Source organism: Chlorocebus sabaeus, chromosome 15 (genome assembly GCF_047675955.1).
Source record: "Chlorocebus sabaeus isolate Y175 chromosome 15, mChlSab1.0.hap1, whole genome shotgun sequence".
Lineage (NCBI taxonomy): Eukaryota > Metazoa > Chordata > Mammalia > Primates > Cercopithecidae > Chlorocebus > Chlorocebus sabaeus.
This window is the reverse complement of record NC_132918.1, coordinates 19,688,593-19,706,851: the sequence shown is the minus strand read 5'-3', so window position 1 is coordinate 19,706,851 and position 18,259 is coordinate 19,688,593. Positions and strand designations below refer to the sequence as shown.

At 42.1% G+C, this 18,259-nt stretch overlaps 1 protein-coding gene and 1 pseudogene across 5 annotated transcripts in view; both read left to right on the top strand.

Annotated features, from left to right (window-relative positions):
- Window positions 1–18,259, top strand: part of GPR160 (G protein-coupled receptor 160) — a 48,802-nt gene that overhangs the window by 22,802 nt on the left and 7,741 nt on the right. The window contains exon 3 of one of the 5 annotated variants that reach the window (XM_073023468.1): window positions 17,063–17,295. The exons of the other annotated variants lie outside the window; for them this stretch is intronic. The gene's annotated coding sequence lies outside the window, so the exon portion shown is untranslated. The remainder of the gene's footprint in view (window positions 1–17,062; window positions 17,296–18,259) is intronic. 5 annotated transcript variants of the gene reach the window in all.
- Window positions 3,264–4,711, top strand: LOC103221269 (N-lysine methyltransferase KMT5A pseudogene; annotated as a pseudogene).

Genomic DNA, 18,259 nt, shown 5'->3' with positions numbered 1-18,259 from the left:
CCTGTCATTGAATGTACAAAGATAAACTAATAATCAAAACACTATATCAAATTGATTACATAGATACAAAGAAAAGAATTCAGATAACTTTTTAGCAGAGTACTCAGACTATACAAGCTTAGTGGAATATAGTCAAGGGACAAAAAATATGGAAAAATGTTAGGCTTTATTTACATGGTTAATTGTTGGCAATGCTATCAGTGTAGTAACTCTGAAACTACTTAATATGTATTGTAGTTTGAATCAATATACTAATGTCATTGGGACCAGGTTCTTTTTTGTTGTTAATTTCTTCATTGAAATTCTACATTCAGTCACAGGAGTTGGAGTCGGCTTCCTGCTGGGACCCTTCCTGATCCTTTAAGTTAATCTCTAATTTGCTATTAATGTTGCTTCCTGCCCTTTTATTTTCTTCAGCTTTTAAGTTCAGGGGTACATGTGCAGGATGTGGAGGTTTGTTACACAGGGAAACAAGTGCCATGGTGGTTTGCTGTATAGATCATCCCATCACCTAGGTATTAAGCCCAGCATCCATTAGCTGTTCTTCCTGATGCTTTTCCTCTCTCCACTCCCCACTCTAGCAGGCCCAAGTGTGTGGTGGTCCCCACCATATGTCCATGTGGGAACCAGACGCTTTCAAGTATGTATTTCACTATTTCACAAACACTGAAATAAGGTGAGGAAAATCCTGTGATGGTAGCTTTGCTTTGGAGGTATCAGTGTGCCACCCAGATTCTAGTTTCAAAATACCATATTTTACTAAAAAAACAGGGCTCCATGAAAAAAATGACCCCCAGAAGTACAACGTGCCAAAGCAGTCACGTGCTCAGCAACTGGGAAGGTAAATGATATATATGGGAGCCAGCCTAAAGGAACCCTGCCTGACAAGATGATTTGGAAAATTTTAAGCCTTCAAAAGAAGAATGATGGCAGCGAATTATAACGCATTTAATAAAAATAAATCAGGCCGGGCACAGTGGCTCAAGCCTGTAATCCCAGCACTTTGGGAGGCCGAGACAGGCGGATCACGAGGTCAGGAGATCGAGACCATCCTGGCTAACACGGTGAAACCCCGTCTCTACTAAAAAATACAAAAAACTAGCCGGGCGAGGTGGCGGGTGCCTGTAGTCCCAGCTACACGGGAGGCTGAGGCAGGAGAATGGCGTAAACCCGGGAGGCGGAGCTTGCAGTGAGCTGAGATCCAGCCACTGCACTCCAGCCTGGGCGACAGACCGAGACTCCAAGACTCCGTCTCAAAAAAAAAAAAAAAAATCAATGAATCTATAATGTATTTCTAGAAACAACTGCCAGCTCATGAAAGCCAAATGAATCTTAGAATTAGAAAATTACTATTTTACAACTCCCAGTGTGTGATTAATTAATTCAGGCAAGGATGATAAACGGACGCTAAAACTATCAGGTGAAACTTTGTTATGGAACAGATTAGTCTAATAGTCTCAAAATATTAATTACAAAGGGAAAAGGTCCTCTATAATAGGAAAATGGACGAGGCAAGTTGGCTCATGCCTGTTAATCCCACCACTTTGGGAGGCGTAGGAAGGATAATTGCTTGAGGCTAGGAGTTCAAGACCGGTCTGGGCAACAGCAAGACCCCATCTCTATAAAACAATATTAAAAAAAAAAAATTAACTGGGCATGGTTGTACACACCTCTATAGTCCTAGCTACTCAGCAGGCTGAGGTGGGAAGATCACTTGAGCCCAGGAGTTCCAGGTTACAGTGAGCTATGACTGTACTACTGCACTCCAGCTTCAGCAACACAGTGAGACCCTGTCTCAAAATAATACTAATAAGAAAAAGAAATATGGCAAACACCTCCTTAATCAAGTGACCTAACTTCACATGACCAGTAATGAGATATGACATAATGGGATGTATCATCTAGATAGTTTTCTTGCCAGAAATGTTTAATATTGAGAAAACAATTAGACAAATCGAGATTATGTGATATTTTACAAGATAACTGACCTGGACTCTTCAAAAATATGAGTATTGCTGGGCATGGTGGCTCATGCTTTGTAATCCCAGCACTTTGGGAGGCCCAGGGGGGTGGATTGCTTGAGGTCAGGAGTTCGAGACCAGCCTGACAACATAGTGAAACCCCAACTCTACTAATAATACAAAAATTAGCCAGGCATGGTGGCGGGCACCTGTAATCCCAACTATTGGGAGGCTGAGGCAGGAGAATCGCTTGAACCTGGGAGGCGGAGGTTGCAGTGAGTCTAGATGGCGCCACTGCACTCCAGCCTGGGTGACAGAGTGAGACTCTGTCTCAAAAAAAAAGAAAAAAAAAGTCAGTATCATGAAAGATCATCAACAACAACAACACATTATCCAAAATTAAAAGAGACTAACAAGACATGACAAATATGTGATCCTTGATTGGATTTTGTATTTTAAAAAAAAAACTCTAACAACATTGGGACAGTTTTAATATGGACAGTGTATTAGATACTATACCATTTAATTTAATTTCATTAAATTAATATTTATGGGACAGCTTTTAATTAATGGGACAGTTTTAATATGGACTATGTACTAAATACTATATAATTTCATAGATAAAATGATGATATTATAGTTATAAAAATGGCTATCCAATTATAAGATAAGTCATCATAGGAAAAGTTTGAAAATATAAGAGATAAAGTCTTGTAAGACCACACTAAGATAACCATCGTTAACACTTTGGTATATTTCCATCTAATCTACATATATTTAAACAAAATTGAATTGTACTCTACATGGGTTTTATGTTCCTTCTACTTGTTCCATATTATAATTATTGGCAAGTCTCCATTAAATAGTCCTCAAAGATATTCTTTTAAATGGTTATATACTATCTCTGTCCATTTTCATATTTTTAAATTTCAAGGCCATGTTTGGTGCCTCCTGCCTGGAATCCCAGCACTTTGGGAGGTGGAGGTAGGAGCATCGCTTGAGGCCGGGAGTTTGAGACCAGTCTGGGCAACATACGGAGACATCGTCTCTACGATTTTAGAATAAATAAAAATAAATAAATTCCAATTTTTTATTTTATGAGGTTTAGTTTACGATATTTTATTCAATCAACCTGCCATCCATTTTAAGACATCATTATTTTATGTGTCACTAAAAAGAAAATGATCCTGAGGTGGGTGCGGCAGGAGGGGGACGTCGGCTCCCACTACAGCCCTCCAAACAGCTCTGCGCCGTGAGCGCCCCTCCCCCACATCCCTGGGGTGCCCCTCTCCAGGCAGGAAGATGTCCAAGCCCCATGCGGCAGAGGCAGCAGCGGGGTGACAGTGACGGCCCCGGGCCTGCAGATAGTGGAGCAGAGGGGTCCAGGGAGGTGCTGCACCGACGTTGGGGAGAATGTATGTCGTGGCAATCAAACATCTTTTCCTACGCGAGCCTAACAAATACTCTGGAATGCGTTCCAGCCTTCAAGAGGAGAACTCCGTTACACGTCACAAAGTCAAATGCCAGGGGAAGCCATTAGCTGGAATCCACAGGAAACAAACGCAACATGGAGCACGAAGCCCAAGCACAGAAGATCAAAGACGCCAGGAGAGGACCCCTCACAGCTTTTCCAAACCAAAAATGTGAAGCAGCAGAACTTCCAAACCCTCCGGCATCGTCTTGTGATTCCACCAATGCAGCTGTAGCCAAGCAAGCCTTGAAATAGCCCATCAAGGGTAAACAGGCCCCTGAAAAAAAAGCTCAAGGAAAAACTGCAAACTCACGGATTTCTACCTTGTCTCAAGGAGCTCCAGAAAGAGCAAAGCGGAGCTGCAGTTTGAAGAAAGGGAAAGAATAGATGAATTGATTGAAAGCAGGTAGGAAAGAAGGAGTGAAGACTGACCTCATCGATGACAAAGGCTGAGTGCAAACACCAGAGGCAGCTCTCGCGTGGCGCCTTTGTGGTAGAAAAGCACGGGAGCCTCACGGAGATCACCGACACCACGGGACCCCTCCACGGTGGATCTCCGTGGATCTCTGCAGTAGCTGAGATCACGCCACTGCACTCCATCCTGGGAGGCAGAGCGAGACTCCAGCTCAAATTAAGTAGATGACTGCCTGAATGAATGAATGAACGAATGAATGAATGAATGTTACAGGTTTCCAAGGTGGGCTGAAACAGATGGCTTTATATTACCAAAACTTTTACATTCTAGTTGTTTTTGTGCTTTTTTCTTTTTTCTTTCTTTTTTTTTTTAATACAAGTTGAACGTTTTGTGCTTCCCATGCATGCAGTCAAAAACTCAGCATAGGCCGGGCGCGGTGGCTCACGCCTGTAATCCCAGCACTTTGGGAGGCCGAGGTGGGTGGATCACGAGGTCCGGAGATCGAGACCATCCTGGCGAACACGGTGAAACCCCGTCTCTACTAAAAAAATACAAAAAAATTAGCTGGGCGTGGTGGTGGGCACCTGTAGTCCCAGCTACTCGGGAGGCTGAGGCAGGAGAATGGCATGAACCCGGGAAGCGGAGCTTACAGTGAGCCAAGATCGAGCCACTGCACTCCAGCCTGGGCGACAGAGCGAGACTCTGTCTCAAAAAACAAAAAACAAAAACAAAACAAAACAAAAAAAACTCAGTCCTGTAATCCCAGCACTTTGGGAGGCCAAGGCAGGCGGATCACTTGAGGTCAGGAGATTGAGACCAGCCTGGCCAACATGGTGAAACCCTGTCTCTACTAAAAATACAAAATTAGCCGGGCGTGGTGGTGCATGCCTGTAATCCCAGCTACTGGGGAAGCTGAGGCAGGAGAATTGCTTGAACCCGGGAGGTGGAGGCTGCAGTGAGCTGAGATCCTGCTGTTGCACTCCAGCCTGGGTGACAGAGTGAGACAGTGTCTCAAAAACAAACAACAACAACAACAACAACAACAACAAAAAGCTCAGCACAGGATTACAGCCAAACGTGAACTAGGAAGCCAGGTGAGTCTCCTCTCTCCAGTGGAAGAGCTGGGATGTGTCCCCCACACCCGCGACGAGGTATGAGGAAGACGCTGTCTCCCAAAGGCTTGGACGGGATGGCTCCAAGCTCTTGTTGGAGATGTTAGGATGGCTCCTAACATCTGGACAGGCGCTCTTTGAAGTGTATGAATGTATTTTTAAAAGGTTTGGCAGTAAACTTGTCTTCAGCGTGCTTTCTCGAAAGCTTACTGAGCCCGTGGCCCTGAGCACGGGCCGGCATAGATTTCCTCTTCCACCCACTGCCTCTTTTCTGGGCACCTGGAAGCATCAAGGTGTGAAGTCAAACCAGACCTGTATGAGAGGCTTGCCTTCCCTGCCGGGCAGAATTTCCTGAAACTGGGCTACTTCTTTGTAGAAATGTGAATGCTGAAAATATTAAAAAATAATAATTGAAAAAACCACAGGAAACAACTTGCATGTACATAGGTCTTGAAGTGAGTGAAGTGGCTGTTTTCTCTTTGGGGGTGGGCATTGCTTTTGTTTTTGTAGAAGAGATTGAGATGATACTCTATTCTAATCAAAATTGGAGATTTGTAGTGGGACCAGAAATTACGTACCTAACACTCCTGCCAGTTTTCTCCGCGTCCTGCTGGGTTGAAAGTTCCAGAGCTGCTGTCAAGGCCCCGTGTTTGTCAGACACCCGCGCCTCCTGTGAGATCGCAGCCATGAGCTGGGGGTGAGTCCACAAGCCCACATCCCCCAGCCGGAACTATGCACCCAGGTGTGCGGGCAGTGCCGAGCCCCCCCAGGAATCCAGGATAAGGCCAAGGTTTTCACCAGGATTGTCAAGGCTGGAGTGCGACCCTCCCTACACGGGACCCATTCTTTTTTTGGGGGGGGGGGTTGGGGTTGGGCAGAGTCTTACTCTGTCACCCAGGCTAGTATAGTGGCATAGTCTTGGCTCACTGCAATCTCCACCTCCCAGGTTCAAGCGATTCTTCTGCCTCAGCCTCCTGCTGGGACTACAGGCGCGCGCCGCCATGCCTGGCTAATTTTTTGTATTTTTAGTAGAGACGGGGTTTTACCATGTTGACCAGGCTGGTCTCGAACTCCTGACCTCGTGATCCGCCTGCCTTGGCCTCCCAAAGTGCTGGGATTACAGGCATGAGCCACCGCGCCCAGCTACACAGGACCCATTTTTACTGAATGAGACTTGGGAGTCGTGACCTGGTGTCTCCTGCCCACCCTGGTCCCAGGTAAATCTGAATGGAAGCAGGTATGAGAGTCTGTCCTCACCTTCGATTCCCCCACCCCACCCTGGGCCTCACAACAGTGCTACCTAAGAAAGTCTCTTCCCCCAGTCACCTGCTAACCTGGTGAATGGTCAGCCGAAGAGGATCCGACGGGAGTGTAAATGTGAGATAGTATCTTGGTTGTACCTGTTTGTGGTTTAGCTTTGTATTTAAACAAATAAGGAAATAAACTTGAGAATTATTTGTCATCATAAAGTTGAAACAAAATTATTTAAAAAAATAAAATTTTACTTTAAAATAAAATAGCTAATGAATGTCGTACATTACAATTATATTTCCTTTCTAAACAACTTTTTTGTTTTCCTTTGAATTGTCTGTCTGCTTTGTTTTCTTATCACTAATTCAACCACAGATGCTTCTCTATTGTGTAAATCTTTTGGTATGTTCAAAGATACTTGGAATTTCTGGCCTCCTGGAGAAATTTCTCCCATAGCGATGTGCCCTACTCTAATTTAGATTGTGCACTCTAGATCTGATGCCTAGATAATCTTCACCAACCTCGGAATCCTCGCATTGTACTATACATGGTTTTTCTTCTCTTTTAATGCATCCCATTTCCTGCACTGCATGTATTTCTCTCCTAGTTTATTATTCCTCATTCTGATGACGTATACCTTTCTTTCATTGGCTTCCTCAGAACTTCATGTGAGTAAAATAGTTTTGAGTATGTGGCTTCATTTTATACCTACACTTAATTGACCATTTAGTTTAGCGTAGAATTCTTTGTTGGAAATTTTCTTTCATTAAATATTGAAAAGCTTTTTAAAGTAAACTAAATACTTAAATTGTTTGTATAGTTGAGAATTGTACCAATTTATAGACAACTTGTTTTTTTTCCTTAGTGTGTGTAATTTTTTGAATATTTAATACATTCACATGTTTAGGAGAATGTTCATAGTAGGGAAAAAAAATGTACTGAAGTCTTCATCTCATTCATGACCCCATCTGCAAAGTTCCTACCCCTGTAACCACTGTCTTTAACTTTTTTTTTAAGAGATGGGGTCTTGCCCTGTTGCCCAGACTGTACTCAAACTGCTGGGTTCAAGCAATCCTCCTGCCTCAGCCTCCTGAGTAACTGGCATATAGGCAGGCATACGTGCCCAATGCTAACTTTTTAAGTGTCCTTCCAGGGTTTCTTCATGTATATGTAGAAGATTACTTGACGCTATTTTCTTTTTTTTTTTTTTTTTTTTTTTTGAAACGGAGTCTCGCTTTGTCGCCCAGGCTGGAGTCCAGTGGCGCTATCTTGGCTCACTGCAAGCTCTGCCTCCCGGGTTCAAGCTATTCGCCTGCCTCAGCCTCCCGAGTAGTTGGGACTACAGGCACCCGCCACCACGCCCAGCTAATTTTTTGTATTTTTAGTAGAGACGGGGTTTCACCATGTTAGCCAGGATAGTCTTGATTTCCTGACCTCGTGATCCACCTGCCTCAGCCTCCCAAAATGCTGGGATTACAGGAGTGAACCACTGCGCCTGGCCATTTCCCCCCTTTTAAAATGCAAATTGTAGCGTATTTCTTGCTGTATGCTGTGTCTTGCTTTTCCCCTTAACGATGTATCTTGGAGACATGTCCATATCACTACATGGAGAGTTCTTGATTTTTAAAAGAGAGCTGCATAGTATTGCACTGGATAGATGTGCCATAATCTACTTAATGGTTCCGTATTGATGGACATTTAAGTTTAAATAAGTTGTTTAAGTTATAATGTAGTTTCCAGTCTTTTGTTATTTTAAACAATGCCTCCGTGAATACTCTTATAAACACTTACCTTTTGCACACATGCAGGTAAATCTATAGGATAAATTCTTAGGAGAGGAGTTTTTGGCTCACAGGACATATATGTACGTTTATAATTTTGATAAATATTGCCAGGTTGCCTTTTGCAGGAGTTGCTCCGGTTGTATTCTTCAGCCCCACCAGTGGTTACGATACCTGTTTATTCCAAAGCCTCACTAGAGATACTGTGTGGACAAATTTTGGGGTTTTGCCTATCGTTTATGAGGTAAACAGTGTAGCTTAAATTTCTATTTTTTCTTTTATACTTTTTAATTAATTTTTTGAGAGTCTTCCTCTGTTGCCCAGGCTGGAGTGCAGTGGTGCAATCATACTCACTGCAGCCTCAACATCCTGGGCTCAATAAATCCTCCCGCCTCAGCCTCCCAAGTAGCTGGGACTACAGGTATAGGCCACTATGCCCGGCTAAGTTTTGTGTTTTTAGTAGAGAAGGGGTTTTACCATGTTTCCCAGGCTGTTCTTGAACTCCTGGACTCTGCTTCAGCCTCCCAAAGTGCTGGAATTACAGGTGTGAGCTGTCGTGCCAGGTCTGTTTTTCTGAGTGATGCTGATCCTTCTTTCATATGTTTAACAGCCTGTTTATCTTCTTTTGTGAATTATCTCTTCAAATCCTTTGTTCATTTTACTATTTCAATATTGATATTTTCATCTTTTTCTTGTTTGATTTCCAAGAGCTCTTTCTAAATTAGATTAATATTTTATCATTTTTTTTCCTCTAGTTTTCTTTTGATTTTGCCTATGGTTTTTATGCAAAGTGCTATTTTTATTTAGTTGAATTTATCAGTCCCTTAGAATTGAAGGCATCTCTGGCTTCCAGTGTTTCCAAGAACCCTGACCCTATTCCTATGTCACCACCTCTCAGGTAAAGAGCAGGAACTTGGCTCCAGTACGCCCCTTCCATGTGACCTCTCCAATCACAGTCCCTCGCTTCCCCCAAAATCACTTCACTTTTATAGTAATCAGTCACTTCTTTGCATTTACAAGTTTTACCACCCAAATGCATATCTTTAGAGACTCCAATTAGTCTTACCTTAAAAAAAAGTTTTCTGGGATGTGTTTTTTACTCTCTAGTTTACTTCTCCATTTTTCCCCTTTGTTTTTCTCTTAAAGAACTGGACTCCTTGACCAATAGGGTTTTCCACAGGGTGAGTCTTGCTCATTGCATGCTCATCATTCAGCTCAGTATATCCCTCAATCCTCTATTTCTTGTAAACTGGCAGCTGAATTCAGAGATTTAATGAAACTCAGGTTTGCCATATAGGAGGCACAAAATATCGGGTTGTTTCTCCTGTTAAAATGATGGTAGCTACAGGTGCTAAAATGTCTACGTGGGTGGTGGGTTGGGGAGAAGTTGTTGTAAGATGGTGGAATTCTAAGATCTAAATTTTATTTTTCATTTATAAGTTGAAGCACCCTTTATTTTTATTTATTTATTTTTTGAAACGGAGACTTGCTCCGTCACCTGTCTGGAGTGCAGTGGTGCCATCTTGGCTCACTGCAACCTCAGCCTCCTGAGTAGCTGGTATTACAGGCATGCACCACCATGCCCAGTTAATTATTTTTCTTTTTTGTATTTTTAGTAGAGATTGGATTTTTTCATATTGGCCAGACTGGTCTCGAACTTCCGACCTCAAGTGGTCCACCCACTTTGGCCTCCCAAAGTGCTGGGATTACAGGCTTGAACCACCGTGCTTGGCCCATTAATTGCCTTTTCTTCTTTGAGTTCTTCCCCTCCAGTTTGCTCTCTTTCTGTGATTCCTGTTATTCAGAATTTGCACCTGTTGGATTGGTCCTCCGTGTTTCTTAACTGCTTCTCTTTTTGTTTCACTTTTTCTAGGAAATTTCCTAAACTTTATTTTCCAACTCTCTGTTCACCTTACTACTTCTGCCATCGTATTTTATTTTCCAAGAGCCCTTTTTTGTTTTCTGTTGATTTCTGGCTACATAAATTATACTTCCAATGAACAGTGCCTTCTTTAAACAAATGCTCCTTCTCATAACTCCACTAACATAACAGTAAATTAAGTTTTACCAAATTCTAAAATGAATAAGAAAACCTCATTGTGATACTGAGGAACACTAGAGAACCTAGTGTCTAGTTTTTAAACTGGTAAGTACTGGCCAAGAAGCCTGTCTCCTGCCGTTCCTGTACTAACTGTACCACTTGGTGACAGAATAGTAAATAGCCTCCTCTTCTTGTATGGATGCAATATTTTCTCCCTGAAAACAGTGAGTTTTTAAATAACTTTCTTCTATCTAGCATTGTGCCTGTTTCCTCCAAGTTGTCTTTTTTCTGCTTGTGGATTTGTTCAACTTTTAATACTAGAGATTTTCTTTGAATATCTGAGGATCTTTGGATGTCCAGTCATACTTATAACTAGGGCAATATCTAGGATGTTTCTTCAGGGAGGATTCAATGTAGTATCTTTAGATATTTCTTCCTGGGCCGATGCCTAGAGAGAGCTGTTTGGGTCTTTATATCTTGTAATAATAGTATTCCTGAAATCCAACTGGAAAAAGAAGGCTGGAGAGGTCTCAACTTGCGCTATGTATATTTTTATGCAGTCTCCTGTTTTCAGTATGATGCCCCTCTAATCCTCAACTGTGCCCACCGTCCAAAGATTGTTTTACCTTCCCCAGAGGGGAAAACCTCATTCTTATTCTATAGTTGGAGAGGGAGTCATTTGTTGCACTGAGTCAGGGAAGAGATCTGGGGATCTAACTGCTTATTATTTCATTTGCAATGAATCCATCTGTTTTTATCCCCATCTTTGCATCCCTTTCTGAAGACATCTGGGTCAGCCACTCTTGAGATTTTTGAGGGTCCTGAGGTATAAATTGGATTGCCACTCTGCTTTCTCCACTGCTGGCTTCAGTGTATGTCCAGTATATGTGATTTACCTGAGGATTTTATTAAAACTGCAGATTGGTTCCATAGATCTGAGCTGGAGCCTGAGGGTCTATGTGAATAGTAGTCTCCTAGGTGATGCTTGGAGCACCCTTTGTGTAGGTGGGGCTCAGTCATTTACCATCTGTCTGTTCATTTTTTAGCCTCTGAAATTTTGTCCTTGGAGATTTATACATTTTTTTAAAAGTTACGAAAATTTTCAAACATACGTACAAATAGTTAGAATAACCATTAACCAGTGGTCGATCCTGCCTCATCTACACTTTCATCCACTCGGCCCCCAGCACACCCACTGCATTATGTTGAAGCAAATCCCAGACATATCCCCTAGACAAGCAAATCCCAATCTGTAAATATTTTAGTATTTATTTAAAACAATAGTGACATTTAAATATAAACACACATATTAATTTGTTAGGGCTGCCATAACAAACCACCACAGACTGGGTGGCTGAAACGACAGCTCTGGGGGCTGGAAGTGTGAGATTGAGGTTCCCAGGGGTGGTTTCTCCTGGGGCCTTTTGCAGCCTGTAGATGGCTGTCTTCTCCCCGTGCCCTCCCACAGCCTTTTCTCTGTGCACCAGCATCTCTAGTATCTTGTGTGTGCGTCCAAATTACCTCTTCAAAGGTTCTATCTCCAAATATAGTCACATTCAGAGGTACTGGGAATTAAGGGCTTCAACATATGAATTTGGGGGGATAGAACTCAGCCCATCACACCATAATTTCCCATTGTCTTATATATGTAATTCTTTGTTGCCATGAATTCAGATAAATTCTACATTTGCACTTAGTTGATATATCCTAAGTCTCTTAATTTTTTGGATTGTTGTTGAAACAATTTATTGAAGTAACAAATTGTAATCCTATAGAGCATACCATCATGTGGATTTTCTTTACTGCATCCTGTGGGGTCATTAAACAAGTTCTTTTGTCATCTTTCTTGAAATCAGTAGTTGAATCTACAGGTTTGATCGGGTTCTAATTTTTTGGCAAGCCCACTTTGTAGATAGCAGGGTACTCTTCCGTTTCCAACTTTGGGTATTAGTATTGTTGATGATGTTTGGCTGCCTCCATTTAGTACATCAGAGGTGGCAAACTGGGCAGTTTCCAAATTTTATCATTCCTTATTCACTCATATTAGCTAGAGTACTTCCAAAGAATGTAAACATCCCCTCACTTACTATTCTGTCACCAGGTGGCCCAGTTAGTACAGAAACGGCAGGAGAAAGACTTCTTGGCCAGTGCTTACCAGTTTGAAAACTAGACACTAGGTTCTCTAGCGTTCCTCAGTATCACAATGAGGTTTTCTTACTCATTTTAGAATTCGGTAAAACTTAATTTACTGTTATGTTAGTGGAGTTATGAGAAGGAGCATTTGTTTAAAGAAGGCACTGTTCATTGGAAGTTACAATTTATGTAGCCAATTTCCCACTGTTGGAGATTTACATTAATTCCAGGTTTTTACTTTTATATCTAATTCTGTGAGATGAATATTCTTTAAAAATAAGTTAAAACACTCATTTTTAGTGTATAGTTTGAATTTTGAAAAATGTATATACTTGGACTCCAATCCGAACATAGAACATTTTATCTCTACAGAACGTTGCCTGGTTCACCTTTGCCCCAGCCTGGCTTCAGATTTCTACCGATGGTCTCTCCGGCCATAGGGATTCATTTTTCTGTTTTGAATCCCATGTAATTGGAACCACACACTCTATACCCTTTTTTGCTAGGCTTTATTTTGTTCGGCAGCGATATGGTTTAGATATGTGTCCCCTCCAAGTCTCATGTTAAAATGTGCTCTCCCATGTTGGAGATGGGGCCTGTTAGGACTTTTCTGGCTCATGGGGGCAGATCCCTCATGAACGGCTTGGTGCCGTCCCCTTGGTGGTAAGCGAACTCGCCCTCTGAGTTCACGCAAGAGCTGGTCATTTAAAAGCATGTGGGGCCTCCCCCTTCTCTCTGGCTCCTACTCTCGCCATGTGAGATGCCTGTTCCCCTTTTGCCTTCCGCCATGGTTGTAACTTCCTGAGGCCTCACCAGAAGCCAAGCAGATGCCAGCACCATGCTTCCTGTGTAGCCTGCAGAACTGTGAGCCAATTCAACCTCTTTATAGGTCAGGCACAGTGACTCACGCCTGTAATCCCAGCACTTTGGGAGGCTGAGGTGGGTGGATCACTTGAGGTCAGGAGTTCAAGACCAGCCTGGCCAACATAGCAAAACCCTATCTCTACTAAAAATACAAAAATAATTAGCTGGGTATGGTGGTGCGTGCCTGTGGTCCCAGTTACTCGGGAGGCTGAGGTAGGAGAATCGCACAAATCCAGAAGGCAGAGGTTGCAGTGAGCTGAGATCGCGCCACTGCCCTCCAGCCTGGGCAACAGAGCAAGACTCTGTCTCACAAAAAAAAAATACCGCTTTATAAATTAATTACCCAGCCTCAGGTATTTCCTTATAGCAAGAGCAGAATGGCCTAACATAGCATGTTTTTGAGGCTTTTCCCTGTGTGGAGCATATATTAATTTTTATTGCTGAGAAGTATTCTGTTGTCTAGATATACTACAATTTGTTTATCCATTTTCCTGTGGATGAATATTTGGGATATTTCCACTCTGGGGCCATTGGTGAATAAAGCTCCTACATATATTTGTATACAAGCCTTTTTTTTTTTTTTTTTTTTGAGGTGGGGTCTCACTCTGTCACTCAGGCTGGGGTGCAGTGGCATGATCATGGCTCATTGCAACCTCTGCCTCCCGGGTTCAAGCGATACGCCTTCCTCAGCCTCCCAAGTAGCTGGGACTACAGGTGTCTGCCACCATGCCCAGCTGATTTTTGTATTTTTAGTAGATACGGGGTTTCACCAAGTTGGCCAGGCTGGTCTCGAACTCCTGACCTGAAGTGATCCACCTGTCTCGGCCTTCCAATGTGCTGGGATTCCAGGCATGAACCAGCGTGCCTAGCCTCTACTGACAATTGAATTTCAGACTTCTGGCCTCCTGAATGTGAGAGATTAAATTTCTGTTGTTTTAAGTTGTGTTAGTCTGTTTTGTGTCATTATAAAGGAATACCTGAGACTGGGTAATTTATAAAGAAAAGAGGTTTATTTGGCTCCTGGTTCTGTAGACTGTACAGGAAGCAGGGCACGAGCATTTGTTTCTGTTGAGGCCTCAGGAAGCTTCCAGTCATGGTGGAAGGCAAAGGGGGAGCAGGCGTGTCACATGGTGAGACAGGGAGCAACAGGAAGAGGGGGAAGTCCCAGACTCTTTTTAACCAGTCAGCTCTCTCGTGAACAAATAAGAGTGAGGACTTACTCATTACTGTGGGGAGGGCACCAAGCCATTCATGAGGGATCCACCCCCATAAGCCAAACACCTCCCACTAGGCCCCACCTTCAGCCTTGGAGATCATATTTTAACATGAGATTTGAAGGGGACAGAAGTCCAAATAATATCATGAGCCATTCACTTTAAATTTACCACCAGTCAACTGGGCACGGTAGCTCATGCTTGTAATCCCAGCAATTTAGGAGGCCAAGGCAGGAGGAATGCTTGAAGCCAGGAGTTTGAGACCAACCTGGACAACAAAATGAGACCCCATCTCTACAAATAAAAATTTTTTAAAACAGCCCAGCATGATGGCACGAACCTGTGGTCCCAGCTACTTGGGAGGTGGAGGCAGGAGCATTACTTGAGCCTAGGAGTTCAGGTTTACAGTGAGCTTTGATTGCACCATAGTACTCCAGCCTGGGCAACAGAGAAAGATTCTGTCTCTTAGAAAAAAAATATATATATATTTTTTGCCTATTATAATTTGTTATGGCAGCTCTAGGAAGCTAATATATCTATCCAGGATTGCAAACAATTTCTTCTAGAAATTTTAGTTTTACTTATACATTTAGTCATATGAATCTTTTTTTAGTTTACTGTTGTGTATGGTGTAAGGTAAGAGTGAAAGTTCATTTTCCCCCATATGGATATCCGCTTTCAGCACCATGAGATTGATCTTGGTTTTTCATAGAGACTTCTTATCTAGATGGTTGAGGACGTGTCCTTCTGTTGTTTGTTTTTATCATATTAGATTTTGTTAAATGCTGTATCTGCATCTCTTCAGGTGATCTTATAGTCTTTCTCCTTTATTCTGTTAATGTGGTGAGTTACATTGATTGACTTTCTAATGTTAAAATAAGTTTCCACTGACCATGATGTATTGATGGATTCAAGTTGCTGATAATTTGTTAACAATTTCAGCTTCCTTGTTCATGAGGGATGCTGATCTATATTCGTTTTCTTGAAATGTCTTTGGTATCAAGGTATTTCTACTCCTTGTGAATTGAGCTGGGAGGTACTCTTTAAGTTTGGTATTTTTTCCCTAGATGCTTGATAGAATCCGTCAATGAAGACATCTGAGCCTCTGAGCCTATATTTTCTTTGTGGGTAGGTTTTAAATACATAATCAGTTTCTTTAATAGAGATTTTTTTTGAAGATGGAATCTCACTCTGTCACTTAGGCTGGAGTGCAGTAGCACAATCTCGGCTCACTGCAAGCTCCGCCTCCTGGGTGCAAGCAATTCTCCTGCCTCAGTCTCCGGAGCAGCAGGGTTTACAGGCCGAGCCACTATGCCTGGCTAATTTTTGTATTTTTAGTAGAGACAGGGATTTCACCATATTGGCCAGGCTGTTCTCGAACTCCTGACCTCAGGTGATCTGCTGGCGTCAGCCTCCCAAAATGCTGGGATTACAGGCGTGAGCCACCGCACCCGGCCAGTTTCTTTAATAGAGATATTTAGGGATCTTTTGGATGGAGGTTCAGTAGTATCTTTCCAGAAATTTGTTTGTTTCATCATATAGATTTATTGGAATAAAGATGTTCAAAATAGTTCCTTATCCTTTTAATGTTTCTAGGTATTCACTTTCCTAATTTTGGCAATTTCTTTCTTAATTTGGCTAGAGATTTATTAATTTTATTGGTTCTTTTTTTCCCTAAAGAACCAGTTTTGTATCATTGATTTTCTTTCTGTGGTTTTGGGGTTGTTGTCATTGTTTTGATTGATTTGCTTATTTATTTATTTATTTGAGACAGGGTCTTCCCCTGTCCCCCAGGCTGGAGTGCAGTGGCAGAGTCTCGGCTCACCACAACCTCCACCTCCTGGGCTCAAGCAATCCTCCCACCTCAGCCTCGCAAGTAGCTAGGACCACAGGTGGCCACCACCACACCCAGCTAAGTTTTGTATTTTTTGATAGAGACGAGGTTTTGCCATGTTGCCCAGGCTGTTCTCAAACTCCTGGGATCAAGTGATCCTCCTGCCTCGGCCTCTCAAAGTGCTGGGATTATAGGCATGAGCCACCATGCCCAGCCTTATTTTTTTTCTGTTTTCATTTCATTGATTTCTGCTCTTTTTTTGTATCTTCCCTTTAACCTACTTTGGGTTTAGTTCACTTTTTTAAGTAAACTTAAAAATTTAAGTTTAGGTTATTGAATTGAGCCCTTCTTTTTGAAAACAGGCATATAAGAATATCAGAAGAGGGCCGGGCACAGTGGCTCACACCTGTAATCCCAGCACTTTGGGAGGCCAAGGTGGGCAGATCACTTTAAGTCAGGAGTTTGAGACCAGCCTGGCCAACGTGATGGAAACCCCATCTCTACTAAGAATAACAAAAATCAGCCAGGCATGGTGGTGTGTGCCTGAAATCCCTGCTACTTGGCAGGCTGAAGCAGGAGAAGCACTTGAGCCTAAGAGGCAGAGGTTACAGTGAGGTGGGACTGTGCCATTGCACTCTGGCCTGGCCAACAAAAGCGAAACTCCAACTCAAACAAAACAAAACAAAAAGAATATCAGAAGAAAAAAACTCAAAAGTATAATGACTTTTACAAATATATTACAAATTAAAATTGAATTTTGAGTTTTACCGATATTCTTACATTTGTATTGTGTCTTTTCAAAGGTATTTTTTCTACTGTAGCTTTTTTTTTCTGATAATATAAATAATACATCCTGTTAAAAAAATTTCAAAGGATATAGAGAATAATAAGGTATGGCATTAGTCAGGATAGGCCAAATCCCATTGACTTAATGCAATAAAGGTTTATTTCTTGCTCATACTATACACCCATTGTGAATCGCCAGGGGCTTTGCTTCACACGATCACTCAAGGACCCAGATTGACAGAGGCTCCACCATCTTGTAATGTGCCATCTGGAATGCATTGCCTCCCCCGCTCCCCAGCCCACGACAGGGAAGACAACACTGAAGGGCAACTCATCTGCAATGAAATGTTTTGGCCTGGTAGCCCATTAACTGTAGGGATCAAAGAACAAAAACCCTCCATGGGCAGAAGCAGAGACGAAGCAGGCCTGTGGGTGAGCACTAATTCTACACTGAAGGAGAATAATAAAAATCACCTGTCCCCTACCCTGAGATAACCCCTGCTTGCTGTCTTCTGCCTGGCCTCACTGGCGTTCCTTATCACCAACCTTATGTTTGGGTTGGTGGGAATTACTCCTGCTTCTGGCAGATCACTGATAATTCTTGGTTGTGTTCTACCTTTGTGCCTCTTTTATCAGATTTTATCAGTGTATAAATAAGACAGGAAAAGACAAATCAAGGATCTCTCACTAGTTGTCTTAATAAGGAAATTTCATATTTCTTTTTAAAACTTTGCTTTAGAATATCTCTGGAAATATACACAAATAACTGGTATAGTGGTTGTGTCTAGGGAGGGGAACTGGCTAGACAACGCTGGGCAGAGTGGGGGTGTTGGAGGATTGGGTGGGACAGGTAACTTTCACTGTAATACACATCTGTCACCCAATTTTTGTATCAAGTAAATTATATCACCTATTTTTAAAAATAAGTAAAATAAAAACATTTCTATATTTTCTTACTTACTGAATATAACTGTACTGTGCAAATGAATGAATGCAAAACATTATCAGAGTTGAGTGACATTTTATTTTTTTCCACTGAATTTGGATACATGTCAAGCAAAGACCACATTTCAAATACAAACTCTTCAAAGTTTATATTTACCTTTTGGAGGGACAAAATTTCATTATCCACATGGATAGTCAAGTCACAATCCTATGGATATCAGTAATCAATACAGTTGCTGTTATTTGAATGTTGCTTTTTTATTTTTTATTTTCTTAAATTAGTATTATTTTTTTGAGACAACTCTGTCTCACTCTGTTGCTCAGGCTACAGTGTAGTGATGCAATCTCAGCTCACTGCAACCTCCCCGTCCCGGGTACCCCTGAAAGAGGGAACAATAATGTTAATTACCCACAGATTGTGTTTGCTCCACGCTTTCAGCATTATGTCTAT